Source organism: Hippopotamus amphibius, chromosome 6 (assembly GCF_030028045.1).
Source record: "Hippopotamus amphibius kiboko isolate mHipAmp2 chromosome 6, mHipAmp2.hap2, whole genome shotgun sequence".
NCBI classification, from domain to species: domain Eukaryota; kingdom Metazoa; phylum Chordata; class Mammalia; order Artiodactyla; family Hippopotamidae; genus Hippopotamus; species Hippopotamus amphibius.
The window spans coordinates 53781553-53799239 of record NC_080191.1 but is presented as its reverse complement, the minus strand read 5'-3'; the positions used below and the strand labels follow the sequence as shown (position 1 = coordinate 53799239).

Sequence of the window (17687 nt, the reverse complement as noted above, 5' to 3'; positions counted from 1 at the left end):
TCCTAATCCCGTCCTGCACAGTCTCTACTGTTGCCCTGTGTCTTGCCTGCTGTGACCCAAGCCACTCACACAGGCCTTTGGAGTTGGGTCTGCGAAGGCCTTCCCACCCGTTCCCTCCTGGGAGGAGACCCCGGCCCCTCTCCTCTTAGCCCCCGGATGTGTCCCCTCCCCCCGACACAGCACGTGGAGCCGCCATGCTGCTCTCACCCAATGGCAGTCCTGCCCCTGCCCTGTGTGCCCGCTGTCCCCTCACCACCTACCCCTGGGCCCTGCCAAACAGGTGTCTGTGCTGAGCCAGGCAGACTTTGCTAAACCCCTTTAGCATCCACGGGCCCTACGCCTTCGTGGGTCTCCTCCCCTTTCCCACTGTCACCTGACAGTGAGGAGCTGTCAGCACTCAGGGCTCAGCTTGTCTGAGGTGTGGCTCTCAAGCGACGTGAGGTCTTATTCACCTGCCTTCATTTCCAGGATGAGGAGGTTCCAGGAGGGGCAGGGATTGGACTGGGATTCACCTTTCACTGGCCTCACACCAGGCCACGTGCCCCTAACTTGCCTCTGAATTCTGCCCACAGTACCTGTTCCTGTAAAGGACCCAGCTGAGGATGCCAGTGATGAGGAAGTAGGTGAGGACCATGGGGAGGATCCAGGTGATGATCCAGGCGATGGGCTTGAGGGCTGTGGCCCTGGACGGGGCTGCTGGGGGGGCCGTGGTGGGTGATGCTGCAGGGAAAGCAAGAGTGGAAGCCCTTGTCCAGACCCCACACTGAGGAGATGCCTCCTCAGCCCCCCTGCCCAGGTACCCCTACTCTGCAGACAGTTCCAACCCAGCATGTGGCAGCCCCATGACAGGTCCTGGGCGAGATGCGGGAAGGGAGGAGCCCAGGCCCCACGGGGCTCAGACAACTAATGGGGGAGCGAGGGCTCCAGGAGAGCCCCTCAGTCCTGCTGCGACAGAAGAGGAGGTGACACAGGAGGATGGGAACAGAGGAGTCCTCTCAGGAGCTGACAGTTGAGGTGGAACTGACAGATTTCTAGAAATAGAATGTGTGAGATTTTTGAAAAAGTTTATCGAAAGAGGGAACAGCAAGAAACAAGTCTCTGAAATTGGAACGATGCCCTCATGTTTGGTGTCAGCAAGAATCCATGTTAAATGGTCCCGAGGCCTGTGCTGTGAGGAAGAGATGAAAGGAGGTGGGAAGAGGAACATGCCTGGGGCCATTGTTCTTCCAAGAAGAACTCACCTCGGATGGATCACTTTCCCAAACACACACACACACACACACACACACACACACACTCACACAGGGAGGTAGGTGAATGTCATCTTGAGACGATTATCACCTCCTCTTTGCACTCACCTGTTGTCTTTAACATTTTCTGCCAGTGCACCAGGAAATCCTGAAGCCACGCCCTACAGTTGCCCATGGAGACCCTCTTGAAGAAGCTGGTCACAGCTCTGTCATTCTCCCACTTCTCTTTCATCCGTCTGCCTGCAGGATGAACCACTGTCCAGTGTCCATCCTCCGAATCAAAGTGGAGGCACATCTGTCCATTGAAGCCAAACTGCCAGGATCCACTGGTGCGTCCACTGTCTTCACACTGACAGGTTACTGTGACCTGCAGGGTGAGAGGGTCTGCCCCCACCGTGGGAAAGAGCTCAGCCTCTGGGCTTGACAACTTCTTTGTCCCCACCTGGGGCCACCTCCCCGGGGCCCAGCTACTCTGGCCCAGTTCTCTCCTCCTATGGCTGCTCTTTCCGCTGGGCTACTTGGGAAGGACCATTTCCAGTTATTTTATTTTTTAATCTGAAAAGGATGAGCGCAGCGAAGCCCCCAACCTGCTCCTCCTGCTCTTGGACTTTGTAACTCACCCCTGGCCGTGTGGTTCTCCGGTGTAACGTCAGGCAGCTGCTCCTTGAGCAAGTCCCCGATGTCTCTGAGTGTCTCGGCCTGTGTTCCCCAGGCATTTGTGGCTCTCACCACCTCTGCCAGAGGACTCACTGATTGGACCTTAGAGCCACCACGGTTATAGGAAAGGAAAACATTTCCGTCCACATGGCCTTGAATCTCACATCATGAATCACCTGCTTTGGGCTTAGGAGTGATGGTTACGTTATAGGAAAGAGAGTGACCGTCTGTGAAGGGAAAACACAGGTGAGGGCTGGGTTAGGAGAAAAGGACCGCTTTCCCCAGTTATGTGACAGCAAAGTGAATCTGCAGGGCTGGGCTGGCAGAAATACAACTACCCCGCCTGGCCCTCCCCTCACCAGTTACAGCCAGTGCCCCTCTCTTGCTTGAGGAGGAGGAGGAGGCCCCCAGCTGGCAGAAATCACACATCCAGGATATGTCCCCTTGTCCACCAGGTCAGAACCCACACCAGTCAGCACATAACCCTTCCAGACACGTGCCAGGCGGCTATGGAGGTAAAGCCTAGGGGCAGAGGATTGTCGGAATCTAGTCCAGGGTCGAGTGGGGAGATGGAGAGCGTGTGGGGGCTGCTCCTGAGGAAACGGGATCACAGTGGGCGCAGATGAGCACAGAACCCAAAGCTGGAGGAGGAGGCTTTACGATTACGGGTCACAGGAGTTAGCAAGGCCCGGGAGATGCTGCTAATCTGCTACTGGGAAGGGTCTTGGAAGCTTGGAGAAAGGCCTGGCCCACGTTGCTCGAGAGAGAAAATCCAGAACTTCCGAGGCAGGTGGTAGAGCAGGGGATCAGAAGCCTCAGAGACGTGAACCTCCCTGGGCGGACTTGGTGGGAAAGGGCAGAAGAGTGTCCAGTGCCCCCGCTCCAGGGGAGAGGCTGAAGGACTCTATGGAGCCCATGAGGAACGCGTGGATGAGAAGCATCTCCAACAGCTCAAAGATGACTTGGCTGAGGGTCAGGAGTGGTAGCAGGAGATGGTGCTCCCAATGGACTTCCAGCAGTACTAGGGACGGAAAATGTGGAAACAGCAGATGCCAGGTGGGGGTGCTCTATGTCAGGAGCAAAGCAGGTGCAATGGTCAGAGTGATGAGAGAGTCCCAGTGCCAGCCAGGGCCTCGCTGCAGAGAGTACGATGCAGGCTAATAGCAGAGGGCGATCCTAGAGGCAAACAGACGGACAGGCAACCTGGATACAAACTGCACCACTGAAAGACGTAAAACAGAGACAAACAGAAGGCTGGATGATCAGGAGGCTGAAAGCAGCCATCCCAACCAAACATCTGATCCTTGCCCAGTTTCTCAGAATCGATCACTAGAGAAGGAAGCCACTTTCCAATGACGAGGAACCTTTAACCACCACAGCAAGTGCAAAAGTCCTTGCATTCTTTCCCAAAGAGCCACATGGCCATTTACTCGGGTAAGTGAACCTGCAGAAGCAGAAGCTACCCCCACATTCATATTGGAGCTAGTGTAATGGTACATAAGAAATATTTCAGGTTTTGCAGACCATAGGTCTCTGGTGCAACTCCTGTCCTAGCACAAAAGCAGTCACAGACAGTTGGTGAATGATGAGTGCGGCTGGACCTGCTTCTTGGGCAGATGCCCCAGCAGAACCTATGACATCATAGGTGTCCGTGGTCAGAAAGGTGCTCCGTGCAGTATATGGCATTTCTACTTGGATGCCCACAACACAGACCCTTTGTGTTCTGGACAAGGCTTCACCACTTGCAGTGGGGAAACCCACACCATTTAAAAGTGTCTCCCAGTATGGTCTGGGGCCTGGTAGGGATGAGGCCTCTGGTCATGGAGTATCAGAGCTGCACATGTTGAGCTGGGCTCATCAGCCCACTAATCATTACGTCACCTAGGCCAGCCATCACACCATAGGCATATCTGATAATCTGGTTTGGCGCAAGCAGGACCACAGGGAACAAATAAGATGCCCCAGCAGGTGGCCTAGATCTGACACCACAATTGTTGTACCGCCACTCTCCTCTGCTCACACTTGTGGCTTCATGCAGTGTTCCCTATAGCACTGGACCCTGGACCAAGGAAGCCAGTATACAGCAAAGGAGGGGGAGCATTAGCCCCTAACTGCAGGCCCCACACTCCCCTCACACTCACACCACCCAGAAGCCACAAGGCAGCAGATGCCACGTTTCTGCTCTTAAACAGGCAGCCAAGGCCCCCGCCCTGGCTGATTCCCCAGGGGATGGGTCACCCCTTGCTGGGATCAGAAGCCTAGGACAGTGGCCCAACCGGGTTCCCCGTTGGTTTATATGCTGTCTTTGGCTCCTGTTGCAGCACAAAGGTGGAGGCCCCTAGTGCCAGAGACAGATACCAAATGGTCTGTAGAGACAAACAGATTTACCGTCTTCTGTTAGAAAAAGTTTGCCAACTGATGTCTTTTTAAATTTTTTTGGTTTCTTTTGGCTTTGTTGGGTCCGCGTTGCTGCACGGGCTTTCTCTAGCTGCGGTGCGCTGGCACTACCCTTCGTTGCAGTGCACAGGCTTCTCATTGCAGTGGCTTCTCTTGTTGCAGAGCACGGGCTCTAGGCACACGGGCTTCAGTAGTTGAGCCTGTGGGCTCAAGTTGCGGCATCTGAGCTCTACAACACAGGCTCAGTAGTTGTGACACAGGGGCTTAGTTGCTCCACGGCATGTGGGATCTTCCCAGACCAGGGATCGAACCCATGTTCCCTGCTTTCGCAGGTGGATTCTTAACCACTGCGCCACCAGGGAAGCCCCCCCGTCTTCATGAATAACGATTATAGGCTGCTGTCTCCACAGTCTGCAGCTAATATGAATGCGGGACCAAAGGGTAGAAGTGAGGGTGCCCTTCCTCACCTTCATTCCCTCCATCACACCTTGGGAAACTGTGCTTCCAGTCCTTCCTACTTTAGGTCCTGTCGCCCAGGTACACAGACTCTTTCTGGGTGTGTCCTCAGGCAAGGGGATAAGAGGCCAGTTGACAGAGGGTATGTTTAGGGTCTCTTCATAGATGGGAAGGTGCTGGAGGCACTGGGCTTCTTGGGACCATGAAAAAATGGATAATGAATAGTGTTGTAACCAAGAAGGACCCTATGGGGCCTTACCGGGAGAAGACCCCTTCCTGCCCACCCCTCGCCCCCATGGTCTCTGCCTGCCTCTTGTGAATAGAAAAGTTTTAGTCTCCCAGGCCTCCTATGAGTCTCAAAAGACTGGCTCAAGAGTTAATGATCAGGAAATGTGAAGATACAGAAGCTAAGAATACTGCTTGGGCTGGGAAACTGGTAACAACTTAGACTATAGACCAGCCACATAGTTTCATTTCCCAGTTCCCTGAAAGATATAGAATAAGGTCTAACACACAGCCTCAAGTTGTTTTCACAGGAAGCAGACCCCCAGCACATAAAGACTGTCGACTGCAAGCACGCAGACCTCCAGACTGGTTGAAACCATACGATTGGTGATGCTCAAAAATTCACCTTGGTGCCAACCAACCGGAGAACTGTGCACAAGCCGCTGAGGTGCCCTGTGGCAGCCGCACCGCTGCCCCACTGTTCTAACCTGGCAACTTGGAGATGGTCTTAGGACATTAGTTCACTATCTTCCCAGGGTGGTGTTCTCCTCACTAAACCAACTTTGCCTTTGCCACCCCTCTAGTGGCGAGCAGCAGACCAGCTTCAGTGGGTAACAGGGTGAGCTGCGTGGGGTAGCCTTGACTCCAGGGAGGGGCTCGTCGGTCGCCAGGCATTGAGTGCCTTCCTGGGGATGCATGTGTAATTTTTTTTCAATATAAAACAAATCCTTTAATCTTTCAAGTGTTTTTTAAAAAAGCATTTTATACTTAAGCCAGCCTTGAAGATGAGCACAAAATCTACCTGTTTATATACTTTTACTCAGCACAACTCAAGCACCCATTCTGTGCATAGCAGTGTATTTCAGGTGCACTAAAAGGGATTCCTAACCTTTGAAACATGATTTCACTTTCTGGAATTATGTTATCTCCTTTTCCAGAGAGTAAAAATAAATAAAACTGCCGCTGATAAAATCACTGTTGTTTACTATTGACCTGCCCCAAACCCACCTCTGGCTCACAGAAATGCTAGCTTCTGCCAAAATTAATGTTTCAATGAACTCAGCTCCTACTTTCCCCAAAATAAGAAAGCAGAACTCCTTTCCATTAAAAATAAATAAATAAGAAACAATTTTCCAGGAAAGGTTAGTTTTTGTTTCTAATAAGTATTTTTCCCTTTTTTTCCCTCTACCTTTTCCTTAAGTTTGCTTCCTCCAATATTCCCTTTTCCTGTACAAGGCAAACCGACATCTTTTACAATTTTTCTTTTCCTAAGAAAAAGTACTGCACCTTGAAGACAAACAATTCCCAAGACTAGTGATAAATACTAAAAAAAAAAAGTAATAATAACAAAAAAAAACCTTTAAAGGTGAATCACCTACATTACCTTGATGAAGTAAAAAAATAAAAAGCAGTCAGCACTAAGATAGCTAGTCCAAATATCTGTTTAAACCATTTTAAAAACTATTTTGCAAGAATGTACCCCTAGTCCAAAGGTAACTATGTTTAAAAACTTGGGGGGCCAAAAAACTTATACAAGCATTTTCAGTCAACCTAAAAAAAGTGACATCTAGAAAATATTCCACATCATTGTCTGTCTTAGAAAGTTCAGATTCTAAAGCATTCCTAAGGCACGGTGTTCTAGAAGACAAATGTGCTTCTGCCACTCTGCATGACATACGTGGCATCCGTGACTGGTTGCAGGTGAGGCTCCGTCTTCCTGATGCTGTGGGACTGTGAGAGGAGAGTCAGACAGAGGCCCCCAGGGCTGCATGGAACTCTGTGAGACCCTAGACCAGCTGCTGGAACTGGCGCCTCTCCTCTGGATCTAAGGCCCAGTACAAGCCCTCACAGCGAATAGTTCATCATGACAGTTGATTGGCTGGGCTATTCGCTAACCGTCTTTCAAACGAGTCAATGTCCACAGAGGGTGTTTGGCCCAGAGTCATGACCTCCCACTGTGTCACTCTGAAGGCCCAACCATCACCAACACTGGAGAACTCATTATTAACCAGACTTTCAAGAGCCATTCGCCGAACCGGTCTGTTTTTGTTGTCCCCCATACACCGATGGTCCATGGGGAACAAGTCTCTGGAGAGGGTACCTTTTGGGATCTTAACTTGAAGTGTGTCATCAATGACACAGTTCCTAGCAGCCAGGTCTTTGTGGATGACTTCCCTTCTGGCCAGATAGCTTATTCCACAGGCAATCTGAACAACCAAATGGACCAGGTCTTGTTGAGAAATTGCCTGCCGATTATTGGCCTCTACTAATTTGCACTGCCATGAAAAGAAGTTAAGATTTCCCCGATTCAAGTAAGGCAACATCGCCGTGGGTTTTTCTCCTTCTTCTATACACTCATGGGTAATAGGAAGAAGATTTCTGTGATGAAGACCTCACAGCTTACAACTTTCAGTGAGCATCACTGTCGCCTGAATTTCACAAGCTTGATCTTTGTTTTTACAAATGCTGGAATTTTATTTTATTTTATTTGGACCTTTTTCATCTACTAAAATCCCATGGAAAATACACACAAAAGTACCTTCTTGGAGTTAAAACATCTTTTAGAGTCATCCTCTCCCTGGATATTGCAATAGCATTCACCTTAGTTTGGCCTCAAAAGAGTGACACTTCTATATCAGCAAGGTAGGCTAACTGGTGCTTTGCGGTGCATTGCGGATACTGAGTCATCTGGGTAGATGGCTTGCAGATACTGAGTCATCTGGGTAAATGGCTGAGATAGTGCTTGGGAACTACTGTTGGTACTGATGCTGTCATCCAGTTCAACCTTTTTCATCCTATGACGGTGCAAAACCGCTAATATTATTGCTACAACCAATACTGCCGCACAGCAAACCCCTGCGCTGATGCCAAACACGCGTAGAAGTGGTTGAAGCTGCACGTACAGGATCATAAATAGTTCTGCTAGTGTTTTAGTGCAAGGCTGAAGTTTCCACTTCTTCGAATTTTTTTGTAGCACATTTTCCTGCGTTTAAAATTTAAGACTGTAAAGCGTTTTGAAGAATTCACGGTCAAGTTAAGCCGCATTAGTATCATAACCTCAGAATCTACCTTGCCAGTACAGGAACGCCTGACCTGAAACACATAAAGTGCACGGAACCTCCCCCTGAGCAGAAATGTGGATCTGGGGCGCGTCCATAGCCACGAAATTGTCGACTTGGAATCCCAGCTTATGTTCAACGTTGGACTTTGCAAGCCAAGTGCAGTGCAGGAAATTTGTCTCGCTGGGTAGGAACAGGTAAAAGAGCGCAGTGACTCATAAAGTCATTCCTCACATAATAAAGTTCTGCATCAAGACCGATGAGCCGGCGACCCGGTCCTCGCTCAGGCAGAGGCTCACGCGGGGCCCCGCGGCCGCCGGCAGCAGCCCCAGGGAAGGCGGGGCCGGGCCGGGGGCGCGGGCAGCAGCCACACACCAGCGGCGAGTGCGCCGGCGCTCTTAGGGTGCGCGTCCCCGGGCGTCGGCCCGGCCGCGCCGCCGCCGCCCGCCCCCGGCCCCGAGCCCCGAGCCCCTCACAGCCCGGATCCCCGGGCGGCCGCCCAGCTCTCCGCCCGCACGTGGCAGCCGTCCCGGCCTCCCAACCTGGGGAGCGCGCCCCCGCCGCCCGCCCGACGCCGGCTCGCAGGCATGCACGCAGCCTCTGCTGCCTTTCCGCTGTGCGTCTGTAATTTATCGCGGGTAAAGTGCGTTAGTCGTTCAAGTGCAGAAAGCAGCAGCGTTTCTGTGAGCACATTGGGGGGGGGGGTCTTTTCGGGGTGTGTCTGCGTCCCTCCCCCGCAGGAAGGCCGTCTGTCCCAAACCGCCCGGCTCCCGAACTTCCCAAGGAGCGGGCTGGCATGGGGGGGGGGGGGGGGGGGGCGGTCTGCAGCAGCATTTCCTGCCGCGGCCTCGCCCCCTCTTCTCCCAGCTTCACCTCCCAAACTCCCGGCGTTACCATTTCACCCACGTCATCTCCGTTTGGGCCTGGAAGGCGGACAACCACCCCGGGGCAAGCCACCGAGGAGGAAACGGGCCAGCGGAAGGGAAAGAGGAGAGGGCAGCGGCGCCACACAGCAAGAAGTTCCGCGAACCCCCGCGGACACCCCCATGCCCTTCCCCGGTGGGTGGTGAGGCACCCATCCCCCTCTCCCCCCGCCGCAGGTTCATCCCAGAACTCACCGCTGGGCTCCCCGCTGAAGCAGAGAGGCAGAAGCAGACCCTGGAAGCCAAAACTGGCCTTCGAGCCGCCCATCCGTCCCACTGCTACCTGGTTGCCAGTTCTGAAGGAGAGCGAGACTGCCTGGTCAGAGATGAGGAGCTTCCCTGCCTGCCCGACCCCGGGTTGAGCGGCCTCAGGTTCAGCTCTGGCTATCGGACAATCCTTTTCAGGCCCGGCCCTCCTGGGCACGCCCCTCCGGCCCCGCCCCTCCTGGGCCCGCTTCTCCCAGAATTCGCTCAAGATGGCTCAACAGCGGTTTACAATCAGAATTTACAATTTCACAAGGCAGAATGGCCATCACAAGTCACAGCACAGAACACAACGTATAAAGCACACAGGGGCCCAGCTGTCCTAATCAGACACTCCTTTGAATACAAGATTGCAGTGTCTCAGAAAACCTCCTACAGAGGCACAGAACTTCACATCAGAGTACTGACAGAGTAAACAGAAATATCTCATGTCTTCAAAGATATCAAAGGGAGGAAAGGAAGCCAGGTTGAAAGAAGAGGGGAAGAAGGAGGGACAAAAGGGGTGGCTTTATGGACGTCTCCTGCCACCTGCAGACACCCAGGAATTACAAGACTTTTCCTGGGGTTCCAGGAAGGGAGGACAGGAACTTGGCCCTACAAGATACCAGATAACAGACCAGAATTTGAGTTCTATGCCCACTGCAGGTGGCACCAGCTCCCACCCTCAGATCAGGCTGAGGCCCTTCAACCAGAGTCCCACATCCAGGACCAGGACAGGAGCAAAAAACGCAGGATAGGAGGGGTTGGAGAGGACGGGGAGAGGGAAGGGGAAGGAGGTCAATAATAAAGTCTCTTGTCCCTTACCCAGTTGGGGCTCTCTGGCCAGTTGTCCACATCAGGAGGAGACAAGGGACAAAAAGATCCCGGTTGCAGCTGCTGGTTCTGATCCATTGGCAGGAGAGCTGGTCCCCGAGTACCCCGAGTGGTCAGGATGTCAGTCGTAGGGAAGAAGAGATCCCACCAGAGTCGCCATTTGTTGCAAGAGACCCCTTCTAGGGTCCGAGAGTGGGCTCTTGTCTAAGAGTCAGAAATGAATTGTCTGAGGAGACGCACGTGCTGACAAAGTAACAGACTTTATTGGGAAGGGGCCCCCAGGTGCAGAGCAGCAGGGTAAGGGAACCCAGGGGGACTGCTCTGCCACGTGGCTCACAGTCTCGGGTTTTATGGTGATGGGTTAGTTTCCGGGTTGTCTCTGGCCAATCACTCTGACTCAGAAAGGGTCCTTTCTGGTGGCGCCCGCATCGGTCAGCCAAAATGGATTCCAGCGAGGAGGATTCTGAGAGGTTGGTAGGACATATGGACTGGTGTCCCCTCTCTCCTTCTGATCTCTCCCAAATTCTTCCAGTTGGCGGTAGAGTGTTAGGTCCACGTTCCTTATCAGGACCTCCTGTTGTAAGATAACTCATGCAAGTGGTTACTATGATGCCTGGCCAGGGAGGGCAGTTTCAGTCAGTGGTTCCCCTAACGTGGCCTCTGTGGAAGATTTTCTTTCCTCTCACGTTGGTCTCATTTATTCATTCTTTTGCACAACCTCCAACCAGGATTTCAACATCTCAAAATTCTCATCTCAGGGCTATCGGCTGATGAAGAGTGAGATCATCACCTGTAGAGACTGCAAAGGCCTCCTAATTCTTGGTAAGTGGATCCTTGTCTTTGGTCTGTATTTCCACCCAAAGACACTGCCAATGACATTGAAATGTCACAGTCTGTGACATCTCTCTGTTATCACGGGCGGTCCTGGCCTTTGCTGACAGCTGGGGTGGCACGACTGAGACCTGAACTAGGAGTGTGACGAGTCCTCAGCATGGGCAGTGCCCCAGTTCATGTCCTGTCGTTCAGGGATGCTGGGCTTCCTATTTATAGAGGTGGAAATGGATGTATGCAGAAGTTTAAGAAAGTAGCACAAAGCCATCAGGTGGAATTTCATCCTGACTGCTGTTTTTGAAAGTATCCTCTGGGGACTTCCTGAGTGGTGCAGTGGTTAAGAATCCGCCTGCCAATGTAGGGGACACGGGTTTGATCCCTGCTCCAGGAAGATCCCACATGCCATGGAGCAACAAAGCCCATGCGCCACAGCTACTGAGCCTGCGCTCTAGAGCCTGAGAGCCACAACTATTGAGCCCATGTGCCACAACTACTGAAGCCCGTGTGCCTAGAGCCCGTGCTTCACAACAACAGAAGCCACCACACTGAGAAGCTTCTGCACCACAGTGAAGAGTAGCCCCTGCACCACAGTGAAGAGTAGCCCCTCCCCCTCACTGCAACTAGAGAAAGCCCATATGCAGCAATGAAGACCCAATGCAGCCAATAAAGAAATCAATAAAGTTATTAAAAAAAAGAAAAGAAAAAGTATACTCTGTTCCTGACACCCATTAAACTTACCTCCTGGTTGATTCCACTCCCAACTGGGGTCTGTAATGCTCTCCAGGTGTCCAGAGAGGCCCATCTTCCCCCCACCTGGCCATCCTGGCAGGTGTCTAAGGCCATCCTTCTGCCTTTCTCCTGTTCTCCCAGTCACTGACCTCTTCACCAGCATCCTCCACTGAGGCTACCAGGCCTCCCGTGTTGCCTCTTCCCAGGAGTTAAGCCCAGGCCCCTGTGCGCCAGGCCTATGCATGAGAATCTTTTCCTGACATGCAGATCCCCTGAACCAACAAGCTGGTGCCCCACCCAAGTCCTGTCCTCCTCCCAGCCCCCATGTGTCTCTTGTCCCCAGATTGTTACTGACAAGGGTTTTGACCTGCTCCATCAATCAAAATTGATCAGAGGCCAGACAAGAAACTCAGGCAAGGCTTTATTGGGGCCCCTGCTGCAGCACGGTGGGGGGGGTGGGGGTGGGGAGAGAACAAACAAGAGTTTCTCTTGCTTGCTTGCTCCCTGAGGGGCGGTGAGCTTGTTCCTTATATGGGGTGAGGGGAGGGGTGTGTCCAGGGACTGGGCTGGAGGGGCGGCTTAGGTGGTTTGCCCACCCCTTAGATGGTGTGTGTGCAGAGGGCATGTGAAGTATCCTGCTTTTGGCTCTGTGCTCTTCAGAAGTGGCAGCTGGGGGCTTCCCTGGTGGTGCAGTGGTTAAGAATCCACCTTCCAGTGCAGGGGACGCAGGTGTGATCCCTGGTCGGGGAATGAAGATCCCACATGCCGCAGGCAGCTAAGCCAGTGTGCTCTGGAGCCCGCGTGCCACACCTGAGACTCAATGCAGCCAAATAAATAAATCATTTTTTTTTAAGTGGCAGTTTTTTGGTCTCTTTGTCTCTTTAGTCCCGAATTTGCCCCAACTGAGCATGCACACAGTTATTTTTTAGTCCCATGTAGTCTCTTCGTATTTTGTTGCTCCAGGAGAGGTTTCTCCAGGTGCAAGCATTGCAGCACTGCAACAAACAGTCCCAGGTCCCAGCCTGTCTCATTCCCCCCTGAGAGACCCTACACCCTTATTCTTAATGCGTAAGGGGCCAAAAGTCTTTTCTGAAACTTCTTCCTGCTGGACAGGGGCCGCAGACCCTAGCCTCCCCTAGAGGTGTAGAAGTCCCTCATTGACTCTTCCAAAGACTTGTAGGGACCTGGACCGCCCTCCGCTGCAATGGGTTGAATTCCTTGAGCCATCATGGTTCTTACTTGAAACTGTTGGATCCTAGAAGACATAAACTTATCCAAAAGATTAAACAGATGAGGGCAAAAAAAGAGAAGAACAACAATAGCCACTAAAGGACCTAGAAAGGGAAGGAACCAGATGAACTTTGGGAGGGCTTCGTTAACCATTGACCAGACAGTGGAGGCAATACCGCCCCTGCCAACATTGCGAAGCCATTCTGCTTGGGTGTATATTTCCTTAATATTAACTTCTACTTGTCCTGTCGCATTGATCTAGGTGCAGCAGGAAGTATTCGTTATCACACAAACTCCACCTTGTTCTGCCAGAAGGTAATCAGGACCTAGGTGATTGTCAAGAACTACATTAACCAAAGAAACAAGAGAGGTCTTGAGTCCCGTTAAGGCCTGCCCCGTCTGTTCCATCATGTAACCAAGCAGTCTGGTGAGATTTCGCAGTGTTGTTTTATGACAGGTAAAGCCTCGCCATGGAGCAGCCAGCCCTGCCCCTGCTAAGATCATTCCTAGTGCCCTCGGGGTTTGGTGGTGAGCTGGAGGGGTCCTGTTATACGTGAAAATCCCTCTTAGCCCTAAGTCCCTATAGTGCACTCTCCTATGAGGTGGACATTATCAGTGCCTTTATAGGCTATAGTTTAGTTGGAAAAGGACAGGGCCTGGCCATAATTCCATAACATATGATGGTTTGGGTGTGTGCAGAGGAAAACAAACCCTTCGGGGTGCAGACCTGAATATCTGTCTCATGGTTGTTAAGACTGGACAGTCCTTGAAGGACATAACTGTTGCTAGTACTTGAACAATAGGGGACAGCACACCATTATGTTGATAATTAAGTGCATAAAGCTCTACAACATTATTAACAAGATGCTCAAGTATGACCCCGCTGGCACCAGCAGAGGGTCGCACTTGCTAGGCCAGATCACTGTTTACCCATAATCCCACGGGTGGGTTGAATTGGATGGACCAGGTGGATGAGATCTTTCCTTCCCACCACTCACATTCCGCATCTGTGTTGTACAGGGGTATGGGGCAATAGTTTGAAACAGGCCACTAGTGGCTAAGGTTGTAGGTACCATTTATCCCTGTGTAAGAGACAGGATATCTGGTGTAATTATGCCTCGGGGGGTTCTCAGGGCATGTGAAGCAAATGCCATCTGTGCAATATGACATAGCATGCCCCGTGCCTTGGGTCCAGTTGTAAGGCGGAGTCAGGTTAAAGCATTGGAATGGCCCCTGGCAGGTGGCCGTGTGACTAGCAGAGGTCAAGGGGGTGGCAGTTGTCCCTGACTGAGATCATCATTTGCCACTGCAAGCGGCAGGTTCAGGGGAAGTGCAAGAGGAGGGCCGGTAGCCAGCTGAGGGTGTTGATGGCATACCCAGCGTGCTTTTAAACGTCCCCCTTTGGATATGATTCTGGGAATGCTGATGAGTGAGTCTTCTTGCCATTGTCCCCAAGTTACGGGGACTAGTGAGGTGGACAGAGTCAAGAGGAGGAGCATTTCTGTGGTGGAGCGCGTCCCTTAAACCCAGCACGGACAGAGGGGCTCCTTCCCCGGCAGGGGTGGCTGAGCAAACGGGTAGAATGCACGCAAGGGTACAAGAGCAAGAAGGGCACCTCGGAGCCTAACCCACCGCATCATTTTATGTATCTGTTGATGATGCCCGTCTTTCAAATAGGTCAAATGATGGCAAATAGGGATCTATTTCAAATGATGTCTTTCAAACAGGTATCTCAGGTTTTCCACTGGCTCACAGGTATATTGTTCTTCTATGGTGACCTGTGGGGTTTTGGGGGGTCAAAGCTTTAGTCTGGACAAATGTACCCAACTTGATATCCCTTGCAGTTTGACAGCAGTGGAGTGACTAAAATTACTTTATAGTGGCCCTTCCATTTTGGCAAAAGGTAGATTGGGGGGGGGACTCCTCTCTTTCTGGGTTTTAAGAACTTGGTCCCCAGGGTCTATCTGTGAAGGAACTGTCCCTTCTGCTGTATTTTTAATGGGAGCTGGCAGTGCCTTGTTGGCATAGTCCTGGACTCACTTGTGAACTTGTCCTACATTAATAATATAGCTCAGGGCCTGCGTCACGTCCTCATCTAGTACAATGTCAGTGGTAAGAAGAGGCCACCCATGGGTCATTTCAAACGGGCTAAGTCTCAGGCAACTCCTGGGGGCTGCATGGACCCTGAGGAGGGCAAGAGGAAGCAAGTCGGTCCCAGGTACATGAATTTCTTGGCATAGCTTTGCTAAGGGTTTCTTTAAAGTGTGGTTCATTTTCTCTACCTTCCCTGAAGAGTGGGGGTGCCAAGGGGTGTGTAGCTTGCAGTCCATCTTTACGACTGTCGTGAGCCCCTGTGTGACCTTGGCTGTAAAAGACGGCTCGTTATCTCTCTGGAGGGACTTTGGAAGTCCAAACCAAGGAATTATTTCTCTTAAGAGGGACTTACAGACTTCCATAGCCTTTTCAGGTTGGGTGGGGAAGGCTTCACCCCATCCTGTGAGAGTATCAATGAACACAAGAAGATATTTATATCCTGACTGCGGGGGCATTTGGGTGAAATCTAACTGCCAGTCTTCCCCCAGGTATGTCCCTCAGCGTTGAACTGGCCTGAGTAGCAAAGGGGGGATTGGATGGGCCTGCGGGTTACTACTGGCACACAAATCACAGGCAGGGGTTACTCGTTTTACTGTTCTTTTGAGCCCTTTCCCTGAAAAAGCCTTTTGCATCAAATCCCATAGTGCATCCCTCCCACAGTGGGTGTCATCATGTAAGCTTTTAATGAGTTTCCATTGTTGGGCCACAGGGGTTAGACGCTTATCCTCCTTTTTGTACCAGCTTGTGCTTCCTTTCTCATAGCCCCATGACTCAGCATTTTCTTGCTCCTGTGGGAAATACTGAGGAAGGCTAGGGAATTCGGGGGTTCAGGGGCGCGGGGGTGGGGGGCAATCACTAGGGCCATAACTTGATGAGTCTCTTGCAGCTGAGCTCCCTGTTTTGTAGTTCGATCAGCTTGGCTGTTCCCTTGGCTCACAAAAGATTCATCCCTCTGATGGCTTCTGCGCACATTACTGCTACCTGGGTTGGGAGCTGCTCTGCTTCTAAAAGAGCACGATTTAGATCTTTATGTTTTATAGGAGAATTTCTCGCAGTTAACATTTCTCTTTCTTTTCTAAGTACTGAGGCAACTGTACAGTTAACACAAGAACTCAGTTTTTGATAGAACCTGGTCATGGGTCATGGGGCATTTGATCTTCATCTAAAAAGAGGTTACAGGGCTTCCTAGGTGGCGCAGTGGTTAAGAATCCGCCTGCCAATGCAGGGGACACAGGTTCGATCCCTGCTCCAGGAAGATCCCACATGCCACGGAGCAACTAAGCCCGTGTGCCAAAAAAACAAAAAAAACAAACAAACAAAAAAAAAACAAACAAAAAAAAATAAAAAGAGGTTACAGCAATAAGTTTCAGAAACAAGCTTAGAGTGTCTTCTTAATAATTCAATTAGACTTTACAATTATGTAGCATGACAACAAGGAACTATCTAGATGGTGAGTCTTAGACAGTAAATACAGCCTCCAATTAACAGAGCCAGAATTTGATATCCATTGAAGCATAATTTTTTTCTCTCTAAAGTTACCCTCATTTTTACCACATATAGCCTGATTACAAGTAATTTGTTTGCAAATTAAGTCTGATTTGAATCAACTTGGCTTGATTACTTATGCAAGTGTAATTGATCATATAAGTTCTTTTAAATTGTCAGTGCTGGAACTTTTAACAAGGAGTCTCAGACTAAACTTCTAAAAGGCTTCTCTGGGCCAGGAAAGCAATGCCAGGGGCTTATCACAGATTTTTGCCTTACAGACTTGGATGAATTCCTCCCTTTCTGAGGTCTCCCAAAAATACCTTGACATTCTTGAAGTTGTTAGGAGGTGGCCTTCCTCATTTACCTGATAAAGCTGCCAGGAAAGTATGAGTTTCCAATTTCTGGAGGGATTGGGTAAAGAGAAAAGATAAGTGTTTCAACTTTACTTAGGGGTGTAATTTACCAAACTGCTGTAAATCATAATTAATTTGAGGGGAACGGTTTCCTTATATCTGGAAAACACAGAATAAAAGCCAGTAATATTTCAGACAAAACTGAAAAGCTATAACCATATCCATCCATTTGCTCAATCCCACTTAATGAACAATTTTATAAAGCCATCAGGTTTACCCAGGTCAGCGGTAGGATATCAAAGTTACTAGAACCTGTAGTTGTCAAAAAGCCTCTTTTTCGAATCTTCTTAAAGATGAAGCATTTTTGTGAAGCATCAACTTAACTGTTTATAAATGACAAAAGGCCTTTTAAGACACAGTTAAATACCTGATCACAGTGCAATTGACAAAGAAACCTGGTTACAATAACCAGAATTATGACTGATAGAATTTTATCAAGACAAATCAGATTTTTAAGAATTCTGTATAATTTCTAGAATATCGATATTCATAACATTTAGCCATACAATATAACCTAAGAAATTTTATCTTCACTCATTTGATAATGCTTCCCATGTGGTTTAACATACTAAATGAATCCAATCAGTTTAGGGTCTCTCTTTGGGATGTACCAGGGGCCCTTTTAAGCATCCCAAAGTCAGCTGGAGGTAAAAAGAACTTTAATTAGAATTTGTATTTGGGAAGACTGTCAAAAATATCAAAAAGTTTTAAAACACTTGGTAAAATAGGATTATAAGTCACTGTGAAACAATATTTATTCACTTAACCAAAGTGACAGTAAAAGATTTCAAGGGCAAATAGAGAACCGATCACTTAAAGGCAAAGACACTCACATAATCTGTTATCAAAAGCAGGTCA

The 17687-nt window shown here is 50.1% G+C and overlaps 2 pseudogenes; both read right to left on the bottom strand.

Moving 5' to 3' along the window:
* Positions 1–802: 802 nt before the first annotated feature.
* On the bottom strand, positions 803–9352 carry LOC130854896 (UL16-binding protein 3-like; annotated as a pseudogene).
* On the bottom strand, positions 6731–8955 carry LOC130855492 (tyrosine-protein kinase RYK-like; annotated as a pseudogene).
* Positions 9353–17687: the final 8335 nt, after the last annotated feature.